Source organism: Pygocentrus nattereri, chromosome 18 (assembly GCF_015220715.1).
Source record: "Pygocentrus nattereri isolate fPygNat1 chromosome 18, fPygNat1.pri, whole genome shotgun sequence".
NCBI lineage: Eukaryota > Metazoa > Chordata > Actinopteri > Characiformes > Serrasalmidae > Pygocentrus > Pygocentrus nattereri.
The window spans coordinates 23,104,091-23,130,459 of record NC_051228.1 but is presented as its reverse complement, the minus strand read 5'-3'; the positions used below and the strand labels follow the sequence as shown (position 1 = coordinate 23,130,459).

The 26,369-nt window shown below is 39.6% G+C and overlaps 1 long non-coding RNA gene across 1 annotated transcript; it reads right to left on the bottom strand.

The window, feature by feature from the left end:
• Positions 1 to 8,301: 8,301 nt before the first annotated feature.
• Positions 8,302 to 24,459, bottom strand: LOC108433517. The gene is made up of 2 exons (XR_001858297.2): positions 24,314 to 24,459; positions 8,302 to 8,579 (listed from the first exon to the last, which is right to left on the bottom strand). It is a non-coding gene; the product is annotated as an uncharacterized LOC108433517 (long non-coding RNA).
• Between the last annotated feature and the right edge of the window lie 1,910 nt (positions 24,460 to 26,369).

Here is a 26,369-nt window from a genome sequence, read left to right as displayed (position 1 = left end):
TCTAACAAAATGACATTATGCAGACCTTTAGCAACAAAGCTGACAGATCAGAACAAGCAGTAAGAAGGGGTGGACAGCAACATTGTAACAGTTGCTCAGAATTTTCCCAATAATAATAATATCTGCTCATAATCTATCAGTCCACATATGGGGCTTGGCTTGTGAAGAGTCAATGCTGTCATTTCTGTTGTCATTGTGAAATGATCTTGAAATATCTGGCTTCTTTCATTCTAGTGTCCATACATTATGATTCCTAATGCTTTTCCTTTTTCTTTTGAAGTTTTGCAGAAGTGTGAGTAGCGGGAAAGTGCTGCCTGCACCATATTTGGTAAAGAAAATTGTGTTTGTTGATTATGATTCACATTCATATTTAATTAATAAGTGAGCGTACGGTTAGATGTCTGGCTCATAGTAGAAACGTATTGTGCAGGTACATGACTGTACCTAAAAGGATTAGCAAACAAACACATGCACACACACGTGCACACACACACACAAGCGTACACACACACTCTTATGAGTCGTGAGGCCTTTGAAGATGCTGCCTTTCAGATCTGATTGCAAGGGCTTGGTTGCCATGGCAACGTGCACAAAGCAGCGCATGCATCTTGGACATAAGTAGCAACAGATGCTGTGCTGACCTCAGCTGCTTCCTGGAAACGCAAATTTGTCAAAATACGAAAAATAAAGCAGTTAGGTTAGCGCAGAGGGCCCTTTCTCTCCGCAATGGCACAAAGCCAAAGCTGGGCTGGGGCTACATGGCTTTGTTTGACGTGTGTAAAACTTTTTTTTCCCAAGGAGACTATATATGATGGCAGTTGGGGGCAGGGGGACAAATTCCTCTCATTCAAGGAACTGTTTAGACACTGAAGTGACTGAAAACAGGATAGCTGTTTCTGAGGAACATTTATAGTGAGCAAGCCTCAACTTGCATGTTCATCTTCTGTGAGAGCTATTTCAGAATATTCAGTTGGCATAAGTCTGTGAGAACTTCTCAGCACCCTGACCTAGCTCAAGGTCACCTTCAACTGATGTACAAAGTCCATCCAACGGCTACATGTGCAGTCTTAATTGCAAAACTGTAGGGACGTCAATTCCTGTGGAAAGATCTGACAGTTTCTGTCAGGATTTCATTCGCTGTTTGTCTTGAAAAGATCTCGCAAACCCTTCACATCTAATGGTAGTCAAATTTCCTGGCCATGTCTGGTGAACAGCAGAAGCCGAACTGCTGCCGAGTTCGTGTGGCTGGTGTCCAGGCCCGTTTTGCGTTGGCGATAACGGCGGCGCTTTGATGAAAACGTGGTTTCTTTCGCAGTAATATGGTATCTTCCTGGCTAGCGGAAGCAATCACTGTATCACAGGAACACTCTTGACTGTGTGATATCACCTCCAAAACGGGGGAAACGTGCACCAGCCATGCTCACATGCGATCAATTATTTTCCAAAAAAGAAAAAAAAACATGCACGCAGGGAATTTTGGCCATTAGCTGCATGGTGGGATCATATCCAGGGTAATGGTGGCTCCCAGAGCAAACACATTTGGGTAATAGCTTGCGGGGAAATTGGCCGATCGTCATTTTGAGCCTGTTGTACCTCCTATCGTGTGCCGTGGAGAGAGTTTGTGTAGTGCTAATTGCCTCAGGCTACAACCCCCCACCTCCTTTTATACAAATCTAGTGGTCTTTGACCTCTGGCTCCTCCTCCTCATGACTTCACTTTAGAAGTATTGCCAGTATTGCTAAATTGAGAGGACATTTAAAGGGACTTTCTTGCATTGTAGTTTTTCCCGCATAATTCAATGATTGAGATGTTGTTCAGAGCAGTTTGATGTGAAATGGTTAATAGTAAGAAACCTTTTATTTTGGTGGCGATAGGAACTAGAGGTCATCGTATCTACAACACAAATAGTCACACAAACAGAAACACATGCAAACACACATACACTTGCAGCTATTTTCAAGCACTCTTGCAGTTCCTTCAGGAAATGCACATCTAGTTTTATTTACTATCCAAAATAAGCAGTGAACCTACACATTTCTTTGTGTTTTAGGTGTAATGTTGGTAATAAATGTAGAATGAATTGACTCATATTTCAAACCAATATTTAATGATGTATTTATTGAACTACAGAAAAGCAGAACAGACAGTGCAGGTGGATCTAGTCCTAATTTCTATGTTGGGTACTTTCTTTGGGTACTACTTTTCTGCAAGTATCCCTCTTCCATGAACAGATTAAAAATATGTTTATGACCAAAACCTTATTGCAAAACATTGGATTGTAAAATGTATCATAAAGCAATATCTCAGGCATCTGACAACGTATTGATTACTGTTCCGTGTAATAACTTTCTGTGCAAGAGATTTTAGAAGCATTAATGTCTTTAGATGTGTGGTTCCTATCACCACCACTGTGAGCAATTCTGGCTCAGTAAGTTTCTCTAAAATCATGCATTGCACATAAAACCATTCCAGTGACTTTGTTTACATCTTAATGACTAAGCTATACAGGAATTTAGAAGAATCCATGGAATCCCCCTTTGAAAGGTTCTCCTGAGGGTATTTTACATAATTCCATTTCCAGACATAAAGACTTAAAGTTAAGACTTTCAGTTGCTGAGATTAAAGAGATGTTTTGGCAAACACAATTTCAGCTTTACTCCAAAGATTTAATCAGCCAAGTCATATTTGCTTTCTGATGTTTAGTTCTTTAGTTTTGCACAAGATGTATATGTTACATGGCTGTGATGCATACACATGATTTTCTGTGTGCAAATATGTTAATAAATCCTCTAAAGAGAACACACTTAAATAAACTAAAATAAATGACATGTCTTCAGAAGTCCTTGATCAGATACATTGACATCAGGTAAAAGGAAGGGGCATCATTTTAAATACAGGTTGTAAATAAACTCAGGAAGGTATATCTCCAGGACCAGGGTTGGTGACAATTGCTGTAGAGCAGGTATGTCAAACTGGGGACTTTCTGAGCCAAAGTCCTCCAGAGATTAGCATTTACCTTCATCTAACACCTTGAATTCAGGCCATGAAGGCCTTTGTGATCAGCTATTGAGCTAAATCAGATGTGTTTAATGAGGCAATGGACTCGCCCCTCAGTAACTGAGTGAACTTCTCTCCTACTATGAACCATCATGCCTACTTAGATCACAAGGCGCTGGCTTACTAATGGTACCTAGAATGAATAAAGTTACATCAGCGGGGAGAGCTTTTTCATAAAAAGCCCCCCAGCTCTGGAATAATCTTCCTGGTAATCTTCGGGAATCAGACACAGCCTCAGTTTTTAAGTCTAGGCTAAAAACTTACTTGTATAGTCAAGCATTTGGTAATTAGTCTTCCCTGTCAGATCTAGACCTGCCAGACTCACTGCTCTCTGTTATACTGTAATCTGTGATCAGTCACTTTTTACAGAACTGACTCAAGTTGAACAGCTGCCCACCCTGTGCATCTGATGCTGATGGCCCTTCTGGCCTGATCGGGTGCCACTGCTCACCAGCCATCGGCTTGACCACCGCTGCTGCTGCTGCTGCATAATCATAAACTAATCAAATTGGCCACTGCTTTCTTTTTTCCCCAAATTGTTCTATAATACTTCATAGTAACAATGTTTGCTCTCCGGTGTTGACCAGAGGAGGATGGGTTCCCCTTCTGAGTCTTGGTTCCTCTCGAGGTTTCTTCCTCTTCTAGGGAGTTTTTCCTTGCCATTGTTGCCACTGGCTTGCTCATGGGGGCTTGGACCCAGATTTTTTTCTTTTCTTTTCTTTTGTAATACTGATTGATCTGTAAAGCTGCTTTGTGACAACACCTGCTGTAAAAAGTTCTATATAAATACACTTTGCTTGCTTGCTTGCAATGTGCTGAAGAGTGCAGTGTTTTGGCCTGCGAGGACGACACAAGTGGCATAGAGAATGTGTTAACTTATTTTCACTAAAATCTAAAAAATATGTAATTTGACTGGGATGCCCAAACTTTAGCATACAACTGTAGCTTATATCCTAATATTTAAGACCTAAATCATCACATAATTGCCTAAAATTGTGTTAATTTATTAAAGTAATCTCTAATAGACTTATTTATATATATGTATATGTATGTGTGTGTGTGTGTGTGTGTGTGTGTGTGTGTGTGTGTGTGTGTGTGTGACTGGCTGCCTGCTGTGTGACGTGTAGGCTCTCTTGCTGCTGTGGGCTGATGCTGTCGTTGTGTTTATTCTTCTTGCAGTGCAGCCAGGCTCTGGAGCCCAGAGGAGTTCGTTTCTCAGGCGCAGGCCAACTCTCTGCAGAGTCCATATCAAAATAGTTTAAAAAGAAATCATCTGATAGTTCCCAGCAAGCAAAAAGCCGGCAAACGCTTCCAGACTCCCCACCCTGACAATGTAAACAAGAGCATAGTGGGAACCAATTTATGAACCTGCTGTTCTCCAGCTTGGCATCACTGCAATAGCACAGAACAGCCACCTCACCTGCAGCCACCCACTCACACCCTAAACAGAATGATGTACTGAATTCACTTGATTCAACTGTGTTCTTCATTTCCATATTACTGTAAATACTCCACATTACTGTAAAAAAGAAGGTCCAGCTTGATATTTATGTCTCAAATGCTTGATCACATTGTACTGACAAATACATGATGCCATTCAAGTTTTGACTGCAGTTTCTTTGAATATTCTTTCAATGTGCTTGCAACCATCAGACTCATCTGCTGAGGGAAAGAGAACAGTTTACAACCTGCAATTTCAGATTGAATGCAATTACATATTTCCACCAGAGAGGAATCCTCAACTCTTACATAGTGTAGCTTTAATAAAAATATACCTAATTTTGTCTTTGTTTATGTACTTAGTAATGGTCTTGCTGTATATTTTTCAGTGTACAATGATTTTTTAAAACATCTACAACTGTATTCTACTTGAAATGAACCAAACCTGAAAACACTCCCAATGCCACTTCTAAATGCAGCATTTCCGCTAAGATTTCCAATTCAAAATAAATTCAGACTCTGCTAATACATACTGATGGTGTCAAAGGCTATTTTTTTTTTTTGGCCTTGGCCTTGGCAATGTGAAAACGAAAGGTTTGAAAGAGCCAGAGCAGATGCGTTGAGAGCCGCTGTTTTAGCAGTGTGCGCTCAGGCCAATTTGCATCAGAAAGCTCCACTGTGGCCTGGCCGGGGTAGAAGGTGCAGAGAGAGCATATGAAAAATGTTTTAAAAGGTATTAAGACACATTACTGTGGTTCAGGCCAGGACATTACATACCCTCCCCTCCCTCCCAACCACCACACATACACATGTTCAGTCTTCTGAATTTCCATTTGTGTTAATTCCATACGGACAACATAAATGTCTCTGATGTCATGTAAAAATTCCACCACTGTTTTGATCTTTAAATTATTAATATTAGAACTGATTTTAGGACAAAAGTAAATTATGAACACAGGAAACATTTTGCATATGCATCATTAAAGATCCTATATGACCTCTGAGACAGCCAGATTCTACACTTTTAATCTAATAATGGTGACTCTACTTCAAGAATGCTTACTGATGCAACATTCAATCATAGAGAAGTTATCCCATGTACAATAACTAAATGAACCATGCTTTCATATTTTGGGAAAAATGAAAACAAATGGCTAAAATATAAGTGGGTGAAGTCAGTTCAAATCAAACAAAGGACATGTTTGTTGTATTACTTGTAACAGGTCTCGTATGCTGAGGCTGTCAGAATTGAGCAGTCAGGCTGCCTGCAGGCCTCGGGCTCTTTAGCATAATCTCAGGAGACGTTTTTAAAAAATAGCGTTTTAGCTGAAATGAAAAAGGGAGAAGCAGTGGTGGGTGTAATGTGTCAGAGATCTCTTTCAGACTGTGATACAGCTGGACCACAAAATATCACCAACATTTCTGATGGTAAATTGGTCTCTGATTCAGTAACTTGAACTTATTACTACTAGACTGTCTCAGTCTCAGTTTTATGATTATCTTAACCATCAAAGAGGTCGTCCAGTAGCTTCATGATTATACTGACCATATTTGTCCAGGGAGATTGTCCAGTAATTTTATAGATTTCCCTGAACATTGTAGAGTGTCAAGCAGTTTTATGATGGTCTTGACTCAATTGTATGGAACTTATCATAATCATTATGGAGTGCCCAGTAGATACATAATCACCATGACCATTATACAGAGTATACAGTAGTTTTGTGACCATCTCAGTCATTGTAGAAAGTATACAGTAGATTTGTGATCATCTCAGTCATTACAGAGAATTTCCAGTAGATTTGTGGTCAACTCAGTCATTATAGAGAGTATTCAGTAGATTTGAGATCATCTCTGTCATAATAGAGCATATACAGTAGATTTCTGATCATCTCAGTCGGTATAGAGCATATACAGTAGACTTGTGATCATCTTGATCATTATAGAAAGTATACAGTAGATTTATGATCAACTCACTATTTATAGAAAGTTTATAGTAGATTTGTGATCAACTCAGTCATTAATAGAGCGTATTTGTGGTAGTTTGTTTCGGTCATTATAGAGTATACAGTAGATTTGTGATCATCTCTGTCATCGCTGCTCTGTTAAGACATTAGTAAACAATCTTATAGTAATCTTTGTGATGTGATGCTGTTGGAAGGATGTTCCACAAAAACTACCTGATGATGAACTTCAAAGCAACATTTTTATCCACTCTTTGGGATCAACTGTCATAGTTATATGTCACCATGATACATCTGACTGAACATCTGTGCAGAAATACAGTGTCCGTGGACATTCATCCATGACATCACAAGTGTTTGGGAGCTAGTGTGCTTGTGCGTGCACTGGGGGGAGTGGGGCAGAGGTCCGAGAGGTGAAGGCCGAGCACAGGCCGAGGGGCTTTCTCTCCTGCTTATTTATTTTTGTCCGTGTTGTTTTCTCAGTATCGCAATGCATCACTTGACTTTATCCAAGCAAGCTGGAGCTGCGCAGCATCAGCTGAAAGCAATTTGGGTACAGAGCGCAGCTGCCAGGCGGATAAGACTCGCACTCTTTCGTTTACTTTGAAATGCTTCTTTTTTTTTTTTTTTACATCCAAAATACACAAGGCAGCCAAATTGCTGACATGTGTGTGAGGCCTGGTGAAATCCTACATTCTTTCATGCCCTTCTATGCAAAACTCTCCATTGTTTATTTAAAGAACACAGAACACTTTAGCACTATTAAGAAACATGTCATATAGTAAACTAAAGGTTTCCTCTCAGGGAAAATCATTCGCTGTTTATTTTCCTTTCACAGAAAAAAGTTATTTTCATTTGGATTCTCAAAAACTTGCTGCATTCACAATTACAACGACAAAAGCAGGGGGGTTATAACTGTAGCGTCTGACTCTAACAGGCAAGGCAAACGTGGAAGTGAGCTGTTTATTTGTGCTCAGAGAGCCGGACGGCTGGACTGGAGTTTTTTTGTACACTCAATGAGTCGAAACATCAGTTCGTATCTCAGGGCCTGGCACTGCAGACCTTTTGACAAGGTGCAGCTCTGGTTCCAACCCCCAGCTACTGTCTGCAGTCCACATGTCTAAAAACTGGTTAACTAATGCCCCCAGAACTGTTCAGGAGATGATGATGATGATGATAATGATGATGTAGTCAGTCTATGTTTCTCTGTCAGTTAAATTGTTCCCTGTAATAAAACATGCTCTGATAATAGAGGTTTTGATTACCATGTTTTCTACGTCACATGAATGAACTAATCTTACTCTAACTAAACACCCAGGACGGCTTGATTCAATAAATTGTGTTCTGGTTGTAGTTACTGCAAAGTGTGCTGTAAGGTCCAGTGTCATTCAACATTAGTTGAGTGGTAATGCAAGGCCAAGGCAAGAACCTGTAGGTTCACAAAACCTAACTATGATGCTGTGCACACTGATAAAAACTGGTGTCGTATTTAATTTGGATATATTGGCTTAGGTACAAATGCTCAAAATCTTTTGGTGCAATCTAACTGATTGTGATCAGTGTTATAGCAAGGTAGGGGAAAGATTAGGGCTAGATTGTGATTGGGTTAGGGTTATATTGTGATTTAGGTTAGGTTTAGATTGTGATTTGGGTTAGGGTTATAATGTGATTTAGGTTAGGTTTAGATTGTGATTTGGGTTAGGGTTATAATGTGATTTAGGTTAGGTTTAGATTGTGATTTGGGTTAGGGTTATAATGTGATTGTAAGTTTTTCGTATCACTTCATGCATCTTTAGGTATTAATGTCACATATAAAGGCTCAAAAAGTAGATCTGGCTTGATGTTTAGGTCTCAAATGCAAAATCGACACTGTATTGATGAAAATATGCTAACAATAGTAGATTCTTGACATGTCATTCACCAAGTTTCAAGTTAGAGTTCTCTTTGAATGCACTTGCAATCATCAGACTCATCTCCTCAGGAACTATGATGGCAGTCTCCTCTCTTTCAGGCAACTTGAATACAACTTTTTAAGGATTAGGCTCCTCCCCCTTTACACCATCCAGAATTCCAATTGGTTAGAGGTCCTCCTCACATGACTGATGGCCAAAGTAGGTACACCTGTGAAGGGGGAGAGAGAGAGAGAGAGAGAAGCCAGATTTCGGTTAAAATGTTATTCGCATTTAAAAAATTTGGGCAGAAAACAATGCAAATTGAGTCACATTTCCTTCCTCTGCAGTTATGCAAAGAAGTACATTTTAGATGACGTAGGCTACGATGATTAAGGGCTGCACTGAAACAAGCAAGATGGACAGATCTAACTTAATCACTTTTACAGCCATTTGTCATCCTTTTATGGCCATTTTGTTTATTTGGCAGCTCTGAGATGCCAGACAGGACGAGCAGTGGCCCATCTACATTTACATTTACAGCATTTAGCAGACGCTCTTATCCAGAGTGACTTACAAGAAGTGCTTTGTCAATCTAGAGAAAGTATCTTTGCTAGTTACCAATAGCTTAGAGAAAAGACAGTCCTGAGCTCAGATACTGCTAGAAACAAATATGTCACTGCAGACACCAAGAGAAAAAGAAACAGAGTTGAGCGCAGAACTCTGTGCCATTCAATGCAATACAATAACAATAAGATACAATACAATAAATAAAATAAGTGCAGCTTATAGTTCAATGCTCATTTAAGTGCTGTGTAAAGAGATGAGTCTTCAGTCTGCGTTAGAAGACAGCAAGAGACTCTGCTGTTCGGACAGCCAGTGGGAGTTCATTCCACCACCTGGGTGCCAGTACAGAGAACATTCTCGACGCTCGTCTTCCGTGCACCTTGAGGGATGGCGGGTCAAGCCGAGCTGTACTCGAAGCTCGAAGGGCTCGTGGTACAGTTCGAGATTTTACCATTGCCATCAAGTAGGTAGGGCTGGTCCATTTTTGGCTTTGTAGGCAAGCATTAGGGTTTTAAATCTGCTGCGCGCAGCTACAGGAAGCCAGTGAAGGGAGCGCAGCAATGGGGTGACATGGCTGAACTTGGGCAGATTGAAGACGAGTCGTGCTGCCGCATTCTGGATGATCTAATCTGTGCCACTCCAGATGTCCAGATGTCCATCTTGCATCTTGGAATCTAAATGCACCAGAAAATTCTGGCAGCTATTCTTTAACTGAGCTTTGATTAGGTGTTTCAGAATGCCGAAAACAACCTGCGAAAAGTTATGTGCCACAGTCAGACTAATTTTTGAGCTTTTTCATTCAAGAAAGTGAAAATTTAGAGAAGACTACTGAATGGAAAACCCACTACAGACACACACACACACACACACACACACACACACACACACACACACACACACACACACACACAAAAATGCCAAAACGTGTGCTTACACATAACACATGCAAGGGCACATTTTCATCAGAGGGTTCTCCAAATCCAAAAATTCTACATAGTGTGGCTTTAATGTATTAAGAATGATCAAATTAGAAAATTCTTCCATTAAGTAATGCAGTTAGTTTATCTTGTGGTAGCCAACAGAACTCTGAGGTTGTGCGTCATGCCTATATCAGGAACTCTGGGTCCAAGCAGTTTTTTTTCTATGAGAAACTACTCTTTTTTTCAAAATGGGAGCTAATACTCATGCCAACAGAAATGACAGTGTATGAAATTTAGTTTACTATTAAACTTCAACACTATTATATACCAACACCAGCTGCTCAATCTGTAGGCAACTACTGCCAAAGCAACTTAAATATCACACTTGATTATCTGCAGTTCTGCGTTGGGTATATTTGTGAGGTTATTAGTCTTGATGTCAATGTAAAGCACTCTTAGCTTGTATGTATTTGCATTCGGACTACTTAAAGACTTTGTAATTCGGAGGATCCCGTTATGTTCAGAAAAAAGAGTGTGCACAGAACAACAGGGTACAAAGCAAGCACTTTTTTGAAAACATTGTTCAATTTTTCCCACAGAGGAAAACTGCTTAGACCTAGAGTTACTATGGGCATGATGCCAATTACAGAATTATGATGTCCATGAGCAGGACAACAACTTGTTGCTTTAACACAGAATTCAACAATAGCTTGGAAAGATTTTATAAAAGTTCTTTAAAAATTATTCTTTTATAAAAGCAGGATTTACTAGACATGCAGTTTAGATATGTAGTATGCGGATGCGGAGAGCCTAAAACCCCCTTACCTGTGATAAAATCACTGTAATGCAGGGCCTCAAGTGACATTTTGCTTTTGTAACACAGTAGATAACATAAATTCTGTTAAAATACACACATGTTCAATAATTTATGACTTATAATAATCGCAATATACAATCCAATTTGAAATGTACCTATAGTAACAAAGTAACTATAGACTGCAGAATGAGGACAAAAACATTCACTCACCCATCAGTATATATTATTGCATATACATAATATTGTCTTGTTAAATGCAAAAACCTCGTTTTGTAAGTAGCTTTTGTTCACCAAATTACCACAACTACAGTGCTAATTCCTATTAGCACCTATGCAATTTCCAGTCTAGTTTACCACCAAGCTATGTTCTTTTTCCCATGCTAGTGTCACGATTGGCCGCTCCCTGTCCTGTCCATGTGCTTCTGTTTTGGTTTTTAGTTTGGCACCTTGTTTTGTGACTCCGCCCCCTAATTGTTCCCACCTGTGTTTCTGCCTGTCCCTTGTTAACCCTTGTATTTAAGCTCTGTGTTTTTCTGAGCTTCTTGTTGGGCTTTGTTTGCATGTTTGTTAGCCTGTTTGATCGTGTTTGATGTGTTGGGTGTATTGTATTGTATTGTATTCTTGTGGTGTTTGGTTCTTGTTTCAGGTTTTGTGTTCATTTTGTCACGTCTGTCTCTCCTGCTCTCCGTATCTGCTGTTTGAACCTGGACTATTTTGACTATGACCTTGGATTTGCCCTAAATAAAACTCGCTTATCTCAGCGTATGCATCCGCAACATCGCTCCCTGTCATCACAGCTAGTGCTGAGTCTCAAAAGGCTCCCTATACTACCTATGTAAAAATACTACATACATTATATTCGCTCCAGCATCCAATCAGTGCAAAATTTAATAACCATTTAATAACCGTTTGGGATTCAGCCAAGTATGTTGGACTGTTTGCAAACAGAAACCTGAATTTCATAACTAACATAGTGCACTATATAGGAAGAAGAGAGGCTCTGCCTGGGTTTGTTGCTTCTTCAAGGCAGAAATAAACACATCTGTAAGACCCTTAAAAAAACATTATTTACTTTTCTATGTTGCAATTTTACAGTGAAATGCATAGTGCTTTAATTTAAGCCGGTCATATTAGTGGAGGTTTAGCTGAGGTTTTACCTTTTAACCTGTTAGCTAGAAAGTAAGAAAACAACTAGTCAGCTCCTCAGTTTAAACAGTACTGGGTTCTGACTTCATCAGTGCCCCCTTACCTGTGATAATACTTGCAAAAAGTATTGTAGTTGAAGATTATTCCATTAACAGCACAAAGGCTTTTAGCGATATGGGGTATTTTTAATGGATTCAAACACAGCTCAGCCAATCAGCAAAAAGCCACATGAGGCTGTACATTGCAGTAAATACATTTACCATAAGAATTTTTTAAGCATCCCAGCAATGTAAACTTGTGGACATGAAGTGAGCACTGGGACCTAGCTGCCAGATGCTGTTTCACAGGTGCATATGATGGTGATTATCTGTATGACAGTATTTGTAGTATTTTCTTTCTTGTACTGTATCAAAATAATATAAAACAGAGCCCTCATATGGCACACCTGTAATATACAGTAAAGCACCTCTAATTCATTGTTAACCTATGATTTGAACACTAACAGCAGGGGGCAGACTGACCCCTTTCCTTCTTATTGCCAAGGTGAACTTCTAAAGACATCATAAAGATAAAACATGTACAATGGACCATCCAAATAAAGTGTTACCAAACTAGCGGCAGTGACATCACAACTGTTGACCTTTGCAGTGGGTGAGAAAATTGAATGAAATGTATGCTCCCATGCTGTCTAAACATTTCCAGCTTTTCCTGTGTGTGTGGTCTGCTAAAATAATGCACACCTTTACACATGCTACATTTACCAGGATGACCTAATCCACACATCCTACTGCAACACTTCCAGGATGGTTGATGTTAGTGTCATCAGCTGAAGAATTCAGATGACTCCAATGGAGGGAACCGTGGCATTTCCAGCCAAATAGCAGGACAGGCCAGATCCCCTAGAGTGACCGCAGCGGAGGATGCATTGTGCTGTCTGATGGGTGACTAAGCATACTTCACTTCCCCAGAACAGCTGGTCCTCTGGGGTAATGCACAGTAAACAGGATTGTTCCTAACCCACACTATCCTGTGGTTGCTTGGACACACATACACATCTTTTTAAGTACTTCAACTTGTGGCTCAGAGGTTGATGTCAGTGCATTGTAGCTTTCGGAAATGAAGAGGTTCACTCCACAGAGAAGAAAACTGGAGAGTAGGAAAGTGCCCTTGAATCACATATGCCTCCACAATCCAAACCTGCTTTACTCTCCAACAAACACCAAAAAGCTTTCTACAGTACATACACTCACTGTGCACTTTGTCAGAAACCCTCCATTGTAGCTCCACTTTGCTGGTGTACAGTTAGAGACTGTAGTCCATCTGTTGATGCACAGTTTGTGTTAGCCACCCTCCAGCCCCTCATCAATGGTCACAGAGCTGCTCTTGGCTCTATTCTTGTGTAGCTGATCACTCTCAATCTAGAAGTGGGGCTATAATTGCATATCTACAGACAGGGCTGTTTCTGAACATTTGGGGGCATTCTACACTTACTACACTTAAATACTTAGATTCATTCTGACTAGGAAAAAAAAATTAACAAATGCTCTGCAAAGTATATATATATATATATATATATATATATATACTTTATACCGAAAGATTTAAGCTGACATTTGCATATTGAATAATGAATAACACTGGCATAAAAGGCTGGAAAGACAGCTAATGCTAATATGACAGCTGCTTTAATAGCTGCTTTTCCTGTATTTTTTGCTTTGTTAGCCTGCTGTTGTGCTGATCTATATAGCTACATAGCTACTAATCTTGCTAACCATTCTCAGCATTTATTCTCAGCATTTGCTTTGTCAAACTGCTTTTATCATGATCTACATAGTTGCATAGCTACTAATCTTGTCAACTATAGGACTAATCAAATGCATTATGCCACCTTCAACTAGTCTAGCCTCAGACCTCTGCAGCATGTGTGTGTCAAGGGTAAGGGTGGGCAGCCAGCCCACGGTGACTGATAGCCCACCATGGCCTCGGAAACCTGAGCAGCAGGGAAAGCCTAACTATCCCTGACATGCATAGGAAACTGAAGCCCAGCGGTAAACCTGGTGAGATACGTTTGCCACCAAAGCAGCCTGACTGCCCCACAGTGCACAGAATGGCTTTTAACTCAGTCTGTTTAGATGAGCACACTGGGAAGGAATGTCTTCATCATGCAGCTCCTCCTCCTCTAATGCTCTGCTCAAAGTAGCCCCTTATTCATTATTCTACTGTCTACATTAGATAATCAGCAGCACTATATATAACACTATGATAGGAAACATAATTTGTGGATCAAGTAAACCAATTCTTACACTACAAAGTGCCCTATTCACTATGTACTCATTGTTGGAAATACATATACTACTGCAAAGTGATGTGCAAACTTGTATAATGAAGGACTGAGAGAACTACAGGGCTTATTCAATTTTCAATAACTTGCTAAATAAAATTATACATAATACTTAATGGCTTCCCAAAGGCATCTGAAGTGGAATTCCACAGCACCTTTGCAATGATGACAGAAAATCTCTAGTTTTTTAATATATAAAGCAAATGGATGTGGTGTTGGATCTCACACATAGCAGCCTGAAGTTTCTCCAGCAGAGGGTGCTATTAGTACACAAGCTTTAGTGCTCATCACTTAAAGAAGAAACAGCTATAAAGCACAACCAAGCAATCACACATGTTTGCACAACTTTCAGGCGGGTATAAAAATGTATAAGTAGAAGATATTGAGTCAATCAGTATTCTTTATATGCTTTCCATTAAATAATTGAATTAATCTAGGCTATGCTAAAACTGAACGCAACTGCAGAGGAACATGTTTGAGTGAGAAAAACTTGTCCCAATAAAAATGAAAAGATTAAATCTAAAAGATTAGATGCCACTTTTGATGATTTTCAGAAAAATTCAGTCACTGAAATTTTGTAGTATGCCAGCTCAAAGTGGCTCCCAAACGAGTGTATTATAGTGAAAACAGCTGGTCACCAACAAAACCAGCATATTTTGTATATGTGTATTGGATGCTGGTCATGCTGAGTGACCAGCTAAACCAGCACCAGACGAACACTAGACCAGCTTAAACTAACTTATACCAGCAGGGTGAACATCAGCCAAAGCCCCTCTCCTCACTTTCCAAAATCACATGCATTCACTAATGCAATAGAAGGCTTTGTGAAGCTTAAAATTGGGCCTCATTCACCACTATCTTCCTTAACTGAACAAACACTACTTAACTTGCTAACTAACAATAATATGACAGCTTTTTGAACAGCTGCATGTTCAGCTTTTTAGCCTGCTGTTACTGTAATCTACACAGCTTCTAACCCTGTTAGAACAACCAGCATAGACCAGCAAAGTTGGTCACCAGCAAACCAGCGTATGATGTGTTCTGGATGTTGGTATGCTGGTCAACCAGCATGATCATGTTGGATGACCAGCTAAATCAACATCAAACCAGTACAAACCAGCATAAATCAATTTAGACCATCATAATGCATGCTGATCTATGCCGTCTTTCCAGGAGGGACTCTTGCTAACTAGCAGTGGAATCAACTTTGTGGCAGAGTTTCAGACACAGGTTCAGTCAGTTCAGAATACCTTTTTTTCAGTGCAGAATAGCTTTATTAGCATGACTGTCAGTTACAGTATTGCTAAAGCATCATTAAAGTAGCAGTGAACAATGAAGTAGACAAAGTAGAGTGGGGAAATAGAGGATGGGGGTATGTGGGGTGGTGGTTACCTACTATTTCTCAGGTGGTGGCCTGCCGTTACATATTTAGCAATTATTCTCCAAGGATTATTTGTAATATCTCCAATTGTGTACATTTCCAAAATTTGGGATTAATTTGTTGAATTTGTTTATGTAAATTTCTTCATCTCTATTTCAACCTCACCTATCAGACAATAACAACACAGTCTCTCCTCTGTGGGCAGCCAGGACACTTTATACCTGCCCTGTTCTATGGCCAGGCTGTTGTCACTGAGTTTGTACTTGATCGCTCTCCCAATATAACAAAACCTCACACACTATGAAATGCACATGAGAAATGATTTGCGAAGCTAAATGAATAAAATTGCTTGTTTTCTGGTAACCAATTAGCTTAACAAGCTACCTATCCAGCTAATGTTAACAAGACTGAGCAGCTGCTTGTATCAGCGTTTATTCTTATTTGTTAGCCTACCAATTACACAGAAGTTTCTCTCTAGTACCCTAAAACTGAGCCAACTACTGTGTTAGACTAAAGGAAAAGGAAAAATGCTTGACTAGCTAGCTAGTTAATATTGCTGCTTTCAAATATAACATGGTATGTGTTTAAGTGGTTTTGGTCAGAATCAAAGTGGACATGCTGGGAATAATGCTTTATTATTTGATTATGTTTGTCCCTCATCAAAAAGAATAAGGTTATAATTTTCCAATAAGGGTATTTTTCCAAGTATTGTTTTTATCCAGTTATAAGTATGCATATCATGTGTTCATGTTTTTTATAAAGTTATCAGTTAAAGTTTTTTTGCTCAGAAGGTCAATGCTCATCAAAAAAAAAAAAAAAAAACACAAAATTTCACACATAATTACAACATTGTGTGCCATTCATGTGCTCTCAGTTCTTAAATGCCATTTTCCCAACATGACTTGAAGGCTGCACATGGCAGCTGTGCTAAAGCAACACTATTCAGGATTTGGTGACTTGGAGACCTTTTTGGTGGAAATGTGTAATTGTATGCAACATACAGAAAAACATTTTGTAACATTGGTTGTGCTTTAAATGTGGTTACCCTACAAGGGGTAATCTGACTTTTGCATTAAAAAAAAGTATTCAAGTACATTGAAGTGCATTGAAAAGGTATTCAAAGAGAACAAGTCAAAACTTGGTGAAGGATGCGTTTCCAAGGATGTGAGTAAATTATTATTGTTATCATAGCTCACATCAGCATTATAATGTGAATTTTGCATTGAGATCTAAACATCAAGTCAGACTTCTTTTTTGGGTCTGTGCATATGACGTTAATATGTAAAGATGTATGATGCAGTTCAAAACGTTCCTGATCTATCCCAGTACCTCTGACTTTTAAGTGATCATTTCAGGCTTTGTGCAGCACCCCACGCACACCAAATGTTAGCATGTTCTTCCTTCACCAGACTTAGTAATGCTACTTCTTATAGTTTTACCAAAAATATTACACAGTGCTGCTTTAACTGTGCTTAAAAAAGCTGAAGCTTATCTATACTTGGTTATGCTGGTTATACTTGCATGAATAGCAAGCTGGCCGACCACCATGACCAGACCAGCTAAACTAACAAACTCAAAAGGAAAACATTGGTTTACTTTGTTGACCAGGATAATGTGTGTTTGCTTGTGCTGGCATTTGCTCTGCTTTGTTGCCCTGCTGTAATAGTGATGTATGTAACTATATGCTTAATTATCTCACATTCGTACATAGCTGCAGTCTCTCCTCCAGTGCCCCAAACATCGCATTAGAGGAGAAAAAGCATAGGAACTTAAGCAGCCATTACCAGAAGACTGGAGTAGAGTGGAAAGCTGGCAGGACAGTGACTGTGTACAGAACACTTCTCTTGGACAAACAAATCTGAGACAAGCATCATGATGCCAAGACATTTGGAGAAATTGAGACAGGATCCTTACAGCATGGAAACAAAGGCACAGCAGCAACAAAGGGAGTGAATGGAAACGAACCTGAAAGGCCAGCGGAGGATTACGAGTACTGCCCTGTGCATCAGTGTTCATGACATCAGTACGGCTGCTGATAGGAAGACGTGGAGAAGGGTAGGAGAGAGGGAGGAAGGAAGGTGAAGAGAAAGAGATGGAGAGGCACTGAGCAAAAGCGATCAATCAGGACTGAAGTTTCAACAAACAGAAGAGTATTTATGACACTGTGTCTTAGACATGGAGCAAGGGAGGGGCCAGGAGGATACACAGAGAGAGAGAGAGAGAGAGAGAGAGAGAGAGAGAGAGAGAGAGAGAGAGAGAGAGAGAGAGAGAGAGAGAGAGAGAGAGAGAGCGCTTGGAGAACAAGACTATACAAAGAGTTAAGAAAAAGACAAAAAGAGAAAGAATGTGAAAGAGAAAGCTTAAAGAAGGAGTATATGGAAACAGAGATACTAGCAAGAAAGATACTGAGTGATAGAAAGTGATAGAGTCTAGTGAGAGACACTAGAGAATGAATCACAAGAAAGTGAGAATCTGGAAAGAGAGATTGTCTACCAAAAGAGATGAAGAGTCTAAAGTGTAATAAAGAGCTTAGAGAGAGAGAGAGAGAGAGATCTAGATTAAGAGTTGAGAGAGAGAGAGAGAGAGAGAGAGACTAGAGAAAGAGAGTGATATAGCCTGGGGAGAGAGAGACAATCTAAAGAATGAATGATAAAGCTTAGAGACTAGAGAAAAACAGAGACAATCTATAGAGCACCTGTAGAAAGAGATAGTCTAGAAAGAGAGTCTAGAGAAGAGAGAAAGAGAGAGATGAAGAAAGAGACGTGCTAGAGAGAGAAACCCTAGAGAGAGAAAGACTACAGAAAAATAGAGTCTTGAGAGAGAGATAGAATCTAAAGAGAGATGCTAGAAAAACGCCTACAGAGAGAAAGAGAATCTAGAGAGAGATAGAGTCTAGAGTCTACAGAAAGAGAAAAACATAGTGACAGACAATAAAAAGCTTAGAAAGAGAGACTTTAGACAGAAGGCGAGACTTGATTGAGAGTCAAGAGAGAGAGAGAGAGACTAGAGAAAAACAAAGAGTCTAGAGAGAGGTAGAATCTAAAGAGTGCGAGATAGACCCTGGAGAGAGAGAGACTAGAGAAAAACAGAGACAATCTAGAGAGAGAAATTGTAAGGATGGAGAGAGATATTCTAGAAAGAAGGTCTAGAGAGAGAAAGAGAAAGAGAGAGGGAAAGAGAGCTTAGAGAGACAAAGACAATGAGAAAATGAGATACTGTAATGAGACAGATGGACAGAGACTTGAGAGAGAGAGAATGTATAGAGACTGAGAGAGAGAGAGAGACAGATCCAGTCTAGAGAAAGAACTGGTGGAGAAAGAGAGTCTAGAAAGAGAATCTAGAGAAGTGAGAGAGAAATAGAGAGAGACGTGCTAGAGAGAGACCATAGAGAGAAAAAGATTAAGGAAAAATAGACTTGAGAGAGATAGAGTGTAAATAGAGAGACTAGAAAAAGGTCTATAGAGTGAAAGAGAATCTAAAAAGACACTAGAGAAAACACAACCTAAAAAAACATCTAGAAAGAGACAGATGGATAGAGACTTGAGAGAGGGACCTTAAAAAAGGATTAGAGCAATAGTGTATAGTGAGAGACAGATCTGAGAAAAAGAGACCATAAGGCAGAGTGAGAGAGAGAGTCTAGAGAGACACATCCAGTCTAGTGAGAGAGCCTATAGAGAGAAAGACTAGAGAAACCAGTCTAGAGAAATAGATACAGTGTAGATATAGAGAAAAAGATGCTAAAGATAGAGTCTAAAATCTAAAGAAAGATCAAGGAGAGAGAGTCGTAAGACTAAATTAAGCTTACTGAATTGAACTGACTCAAGAAAAGGCGAAAGAGACCAAAGAGTGAGAGTCTAGAGAAAGAGAGAGAGATAGAAAAGGATTTGCAGCTCGCACGAACAGCGCAGGCTGGGCTGTAAATAGTGCTACAGTCTGTATCTCAGGAGGAGTAATGAAGGGCTGGGCGCGGGCCAACACAAACAGAGCCGACGGCCCGCGAGGATCCGCTCCGCTGGACCCTCTTTTCCTCCTTTTCAAACCCACACCCCCATCTACCCACCATCATCTGCAACCCCCCCTCAGCTGTCAGCAGCTGGGCCGTCACTCACTGGACCCTCCTTTAACCAGCAATCAATCACTCCCTCTATTTGTTTACTTATCTATCTACAGTACAGCATGAAGTAACTTCCAGCAAGGGCCCTTGTATTCTCCTCACGCTTACCCCTGAGCCTCTAGCGAGAAGCTTGTGTGAGATAGTAAAGCATGTTGCCAAAATGTTGACTAATGGTTTTCAGCCTCTGCAAAGATAAACAATACATAAAATATAAACAATGAGAGGCCATTCAGACCAAACACCGCAGAGCACACTCGCCTCACAAGTCTATTATAACAAGTATTTCCTTGTGTGCAGTGCGCATCAATATCCTTCATGTTGTAATGCAGCATCTTTGATGTGAGTGCTTTCCTTACTCCAAGCTGGGTCACAGTGAGACTCGAATCTCCAGTGACACTATGCTGATCATACAGGGCCTGTGGTGAGTATGTGCTCCAAATAGTCTTAACTTGACCCACAAAGTGGGTCACTGGTGTATATTTCAGGTCTTTCCTTTGACAGCTTCTGTTTCATCTTTGTTCTTTCTTGTAAATTTGTCTGCCGATTTATGATTCATTTATGCAGACTCTTGTACTGCCTGTGGACAGCAGTGGACACACGTGCTTTTTGCTGTTTGCCACTATAGAAGGATGTACAAAGTGAGACATAATGATTGGGTGGTGGGATATTGTGCCAATAAATGACCCCCTGACATTGGGCTTGACCCCCACTATTTTTATAGATAAGAGTACATCATACAATATCAGAAACCACATACACAAATGTATTTGAGATTACTTAACACCTTCACACATCTTCAGGCCAGTAGATGAGGCACGACGTTTGCCCAGTGATAGATGATGGTGTACAGGCTTTTCTTACTTGTTAGCAACATTAGCTTTCTAGCTCCAGTGCAAAACTAATGAAGCAAACTTCAGATAGCAATCGTATCTTGGCAAGTTGACTATATTTGGAGTAAAAGTAAAATTGCAGAACTTGTCTTTGGTCTGAGTAGCGTAAGATCTTAAGTCTCTCAACACATAATTCCCTCTGTCACTGACTCTGCATGATTAGGAGAAGGCTTAAATTAGATCTTTGTAAGGTAGGATCTGAACTCTGCTCTTGGGCTTTTTGCTCCAAGGATTTCTCAGTAAGACCACTAACCCAGCATAAGCTATTGCCTTTTATATCCTAATGTATGCTTTTTTGGACCAGATGGAAGGACGAGTTCTAGATTGTACACCAAGAGTGCTGATAAACATGGGCCAGTGAGTTTTGAGTGTTTCATGAGTGTCTCAGACCTCCCTCTGAGATTTCCTTCAGCATACCTTTATTGTACCTTGCAGTATTATGCTGTTATGCCTGAAATATCCACATTACCCTGTTTTACGCTGTACTGCACCTCACTGAAGAGAGAATGTAGGGCCTCTGGCTGCTGATGGCCACCGCACCGCTAGCTGTTTGCATTCCATGCAGTACACTCCGTGTAAAGCTTTTTTGTGCTTGAAAAGGCTTGTGACAGATTTGAAGTATAGCAATTATGTTTTAGTGAGGCAGAATAAGGCATTAACGGTGAGAGTCAAGACAGCACAGGTGAAGGGGTCGCTCTGAAACACCTGAATGACTGTGTGGTGTCCTCTTAGCATAAACTAGGAAAATACTGTACAGCATGTATTTGGTGGACCCTAATGTCCAAGTCTTTGCATCGTTTGGCAACACATTCAGAAATGTTGAAATATGCAAAAATGAAAAGAGATATTATATAGTTGTCTGAAGGAGAAGGTGTTTGTAAACCTTGTTTTTGCAAAACAGAACTGTTTGTCTTTCTGAAACTCCAGTCATCGGTCTGTCCAGACTGGTGTGGGGCAGTGTGTTATGACATGAGCTGTCTAAACAGTATGTGCGTCTGTGGGTGTTGTCCTGCCATTGAACATGCAGTGATGTATCCTGGTCACTCAGCCGTGCTTAACCACTGTGTTGGCTCAGCTCGGTTCAGTTTTTATTTGTACAGCACTTTTAACATTAGACTTTGTCTTACTGTGGATCAGAAATATGGGTCCACCCCAAGTTAGAAAAAACTTTCAAAGAGCATGAGGAAAAACCACTGAATTAAACTGGGATTCGAAAGGACAAACTTCCTAAGAACATAAGGAAGAAACCAGGGGTGTTTCATACACTATGGGCACTGGAGCGCCGCCCAAATGCCAAACAATTTTTCTATGAAGTACTTTGGTTTGGTATTTCTCTGTGAAACTGTCTGGAACACTATAAAAATGAATCCCAGGATTCCAGTCATATTAACAACAGCTAGAAGCCGTGACTGTTCAACTCTCTATTAGATCCAGTGCCCTACAATTAGCCAATCAGCAGTGCAGAAGAATACCATCTCAAGCAACATCCTTGGACAATCATGGGGTCATTACAAGACAAAATTAACACATTACTTCAAAAAGATTGGTCACATTTTCTCCTAAACATTAAAAAGTCACATATTAGATTCCAATACGCTTACCAGTTTTACCCATTTGAACACATTTTATGTGTTATTGTTTTCTTTTTTTTACAGAGTTTTCCTTAACTGAGCACAGTGAGTGCATTTATATACACTCAATAACCCAATCACATTGGATTTCTGCAGTTATCAGATTATTCAAATGTTCATGTAGTAAACAGCAAACTCTGATTTCTCAGATCAGAGGAAGGTCTGGAAATCCGATTAAGAAATCTGATAAAAAAGAGCTCGATTTTAGCTCAGTAGTGAGATTTCTAGTGCATGTAAATTCTTATTCTGATTTCTTTTGGATTTCTCAGTCTGTGCATGTGTGAAAACAGACTTCTGTACCAGAAATAAGCAAGCAGCAAGAGCAATCAAACAATGCTGAAACCGACTACATGCTTGATGAAATTAAGGATTTAAACATTCTTCATCTTCTAGATGATGTATGTTCATGTTTTCAGGTAAATTGGCTGCAAAGTTTTAAAGAAAAATCAGTGGCATAAAGTTTGAGATTTACATTAAATTTACATCAGGTCTTCTTCTGTGAGTTTATTGGCTGGCTGCAAAGCAGAAATCCGAATACGGACTCATGTAGACCCGGAGTTTTACATTATCTGATTACTCAAGTGCATGTAAACAAAATGATTGTCTAGTTGAAGACAGAATGTGTTGTTTTCAACATGTCTACTTTAAGAATGTATTGAACATTTCAGGCTCTACACTTATTAAACATGCAACATGGCCTGCTAATTTAAATCCATTTTAAAAACTAATATAGAAAAACGAAGTGTTAAGTGGAAGCAATCCATATTCAAATAGGACAGTTTTAGTGAGTAACCCCAACAGGGTTTTATAATATGTAAGCTATTGTACTATCACATCTGTTAAGTTCATTACTGCTCTATGTATTTTGATTATTTTGTCCTAAATTTGGTCCTAACTGAAGTTGTCATGGTGACTAAACAGAGAAGAGTTTGGAGATTTCAGAGTTGGGAGTTTCTATAATACAACACCTGGTTTGTAACTTAACAGTCACTTAAGTTTAGCAGACTGAAAGTTCTCTTCATGAGGGCACGATTAGCAGTCACATAGCCTTGTATGCATCATTAGAATGGAGGAAGTTGCAAAAAAACGGTTACAGAAATAATTAGGATTATCATATGAGGAACATTTGTTTCATCAGCTATGTTGTGCATGGTTACAGGCGTGTAATAGAAAAGTGGAATTTAACAACAGCCCCACAATGTGAAATGGGTCAAGGCAACAGAGGCTAGGCCATTGTGTTTGAGTGAAGAATAGCAATACCACCCACCAGTTGGCAAAACCACACCCACACCACTGGAAGACACACAGAGGGATCAAGACTCAAAAGGAAAAGCTGCCCAGGAGAATGAGGAAGAAACACTGAAATGAACTAAATCAGGACTCACTAGGGACCTCATTCATTTAAAAAAATAACAGTATACAGTTTACATAAGCAGATCTATTTGAGAACTATTTAACAACTCTACATGTTTTGAGGAACTTGCATGAAGATTTAAGCATGCACATTATGCTGAGCAATTTTAAATAAGCTTCCAGTATCTGGTAGCTCTATTAGCCTCTTAGCTCTATCACAAAACTAAAGCAGCAAAACACACACATCAAACATTTCTTGGCTGAACAGAATCATATACCAGTTAGCAAGGTGCAAAGAGCACGCTTAGATCATCACACCCATTTAGGGTCAGGGGAAATTGTTTACATTTGATTTTTGGCCAAAAAAAAGCATTGCTTTTAAAGAATGCTGCAGGAACGTAAAGGCCTCTGGGGTGTGCTATATGATCAAAAAATTCATGCTGCTTCAGAGGTTCGCAGGTTCTTCCGACTGCCTGGAGATCTGTGGCTTTGTGGTTTTGAGTGTCTGTGTGGACTAAGTCATTCTCCCCTGTGAAACTGCCTGACGCTAATCTCATTTAAAATGCAAGCTTCATTATACATATGGTACAGATCAAACTTTGCATTAGCCCAAAATATGTGCGCATTGTTCCGAGCAGAGCCATCTGGAGGTTACGTCTGCAGGCTGCGGCGGGCAGCGTGGTTGACTTCGACCTGCATGCGAGTTCAAAGCCTCTCTGGCGAGTGGACGTTTTTAAAGGAAACATGAAAGCACCTCTCAACACTGTGGATCAGCAGAGAAGGAAAAAGCTCAAGGAAACACTCACAGGCCGTTCTTCTCTTTCAACATCGACAGCCACAAGGACTGGTACAACTACAGCTACCTTCAGGAACCACACCGGCATTTTCCCTGATCTAAATCAACCGGTTCAGTGTTTTAAAGGAAGGCTCCAGTACTTCTCAACCCAATCTCTATCAGCTGCATCTGTAGCATGTGATCAGTTAGCACAGACAATAATTCCAACATGTTTTACTGCACGTAGAGAACAGAAAACTTGACGTTAACATGTTGTGACACTTTATTTTGATTAGTCCTGTTTTAGATGAAATGCTCAACAGACTCTCAGTAATATATCAGCCCAAATCGATGTAGCAGCACTGAAAACATTTAATGTATTATCAAGAGACTTTTAATTGACTGCGTAAATAAAATGTGTTCATAATCTGTTGAATTCCGTTGTTTTTCACTTTATTTGGAGGTGTATCTGTAGGGGTTGACCTAAGTGGTCACTGAACATGTAACAGGTCTAATACTGACCATTGCAACATCCTCAACAAGCTGTTATGGACACACTGACACCATTCTGAAACTGGAGTTTAACTGGATTAGGTTTTAGTATTAGGTTAAGATTAAGGTTAGGATTAGGATCAGAAAGAGGTTAAGGATTAGGTCTTAGGTTGAGGCTAAAGTTAGGATTAGGATTAAGGCCAGGGTGAGGGTTAGAATTAGGTTTTGGGCTGAGGTTAACGTTAGGGTCAGGATTAGTGCCAGGGTTAGGATAAGGATTTGAGTTTGTTTTGAGATTAAAATTAGGGTTAGAATGAATTAGGGCCATGGTTAGGTGTTGAGTAAGGTTTTGTAAGATTAGGTTTCACTTAATGGATAAATCTTCTAAATCTAATAAAGTCTACTTCATGTAACATAATAATACATTTACTTAATGTAGTTAAGGTACCAACTGTACACCTATTTACCTTATGGGATTCAGATGCTTCACTACTGCTGCTTCACTGATATGTTGTTGATGTGTCACTGATACTCAGTAAGAGTTTATTAATCTACAAAGGACCACTCCTAATAAAGTGTTACCAAACCCGTTTACAATAGATGCCAATTTAATTAGCTTTAATTAGATTAGCTGAGTCTGGTGTGTTAGAGCAGGCAAAATACCACAACATACAGAGCAGGCATATTCCTGGATACCGGGACTATTTCATGAACACATTCAACAGGGTTTAAGCTTTACAAAGCCTAACAAATTAAATCTGAGTTAATACGTAGTTTCATTTTAATGGTGCTAGCAACTTTCTCTGTTAATCCATGAGTACACATGAAAGCATGACCTTATGATGAACAGTAAAACATGAGTAGGAGTTAAGCTACTTATTTCTCAAATTTATTTCTCTGGTCCACCTGTCAGTCCTTCATTGATCCATCCAAGAGCTGTCTATGACCTGAAATCCAGAACTTAATCAGCCCTGGAGCAGGTTAGTAATGTAGCATTAGTTGCTATGGTGATGTAGTAATGTAGCATTAGTTGCTATGGTGATGTAGCCCAGTAATAAGTGAATAGTTAAGCTAAGCTTAAAGTTTTCCAGCTACGCTTTGTGTGAAATGCCCAAGGACCGGGAACAGTTGATTTAGGCTGCAGCCATATTGGCCACCCCTGGTAAAATTATACTGAAAATGAGTACACATCCTCTACTGAGAACACACCTTTACTCATTTCAATGCACAATTACTATTGATTTTCTGAATTTAACTTATTGGAAAAAAAAGAAACCATAACGTGGCCTGTGCAAAAGTTACTTCACATTTTATATTTTACGCCAATTTATTTTTTCAATTTGTTAAATTCAGCAAATAAATAAAATCAGTTGTGCATGAAAATGAAAAGAAAATGAAATGCCAGATTTAAATTCCTGTAGAGTTTGTGTTAACGTATTTTCACTTAGTATGTAAGCAAAGGAAAATCATAATTTGACTGAATATGTTTAACCTTTTACATATGACTGCGTGTTTACAGTTCAGTAGTGGTGTAAAAATTCACTCAGCTGGAGGTGCAATTCAGCTGTGTCAAAGTTGTGGTTTAGAAACAAACA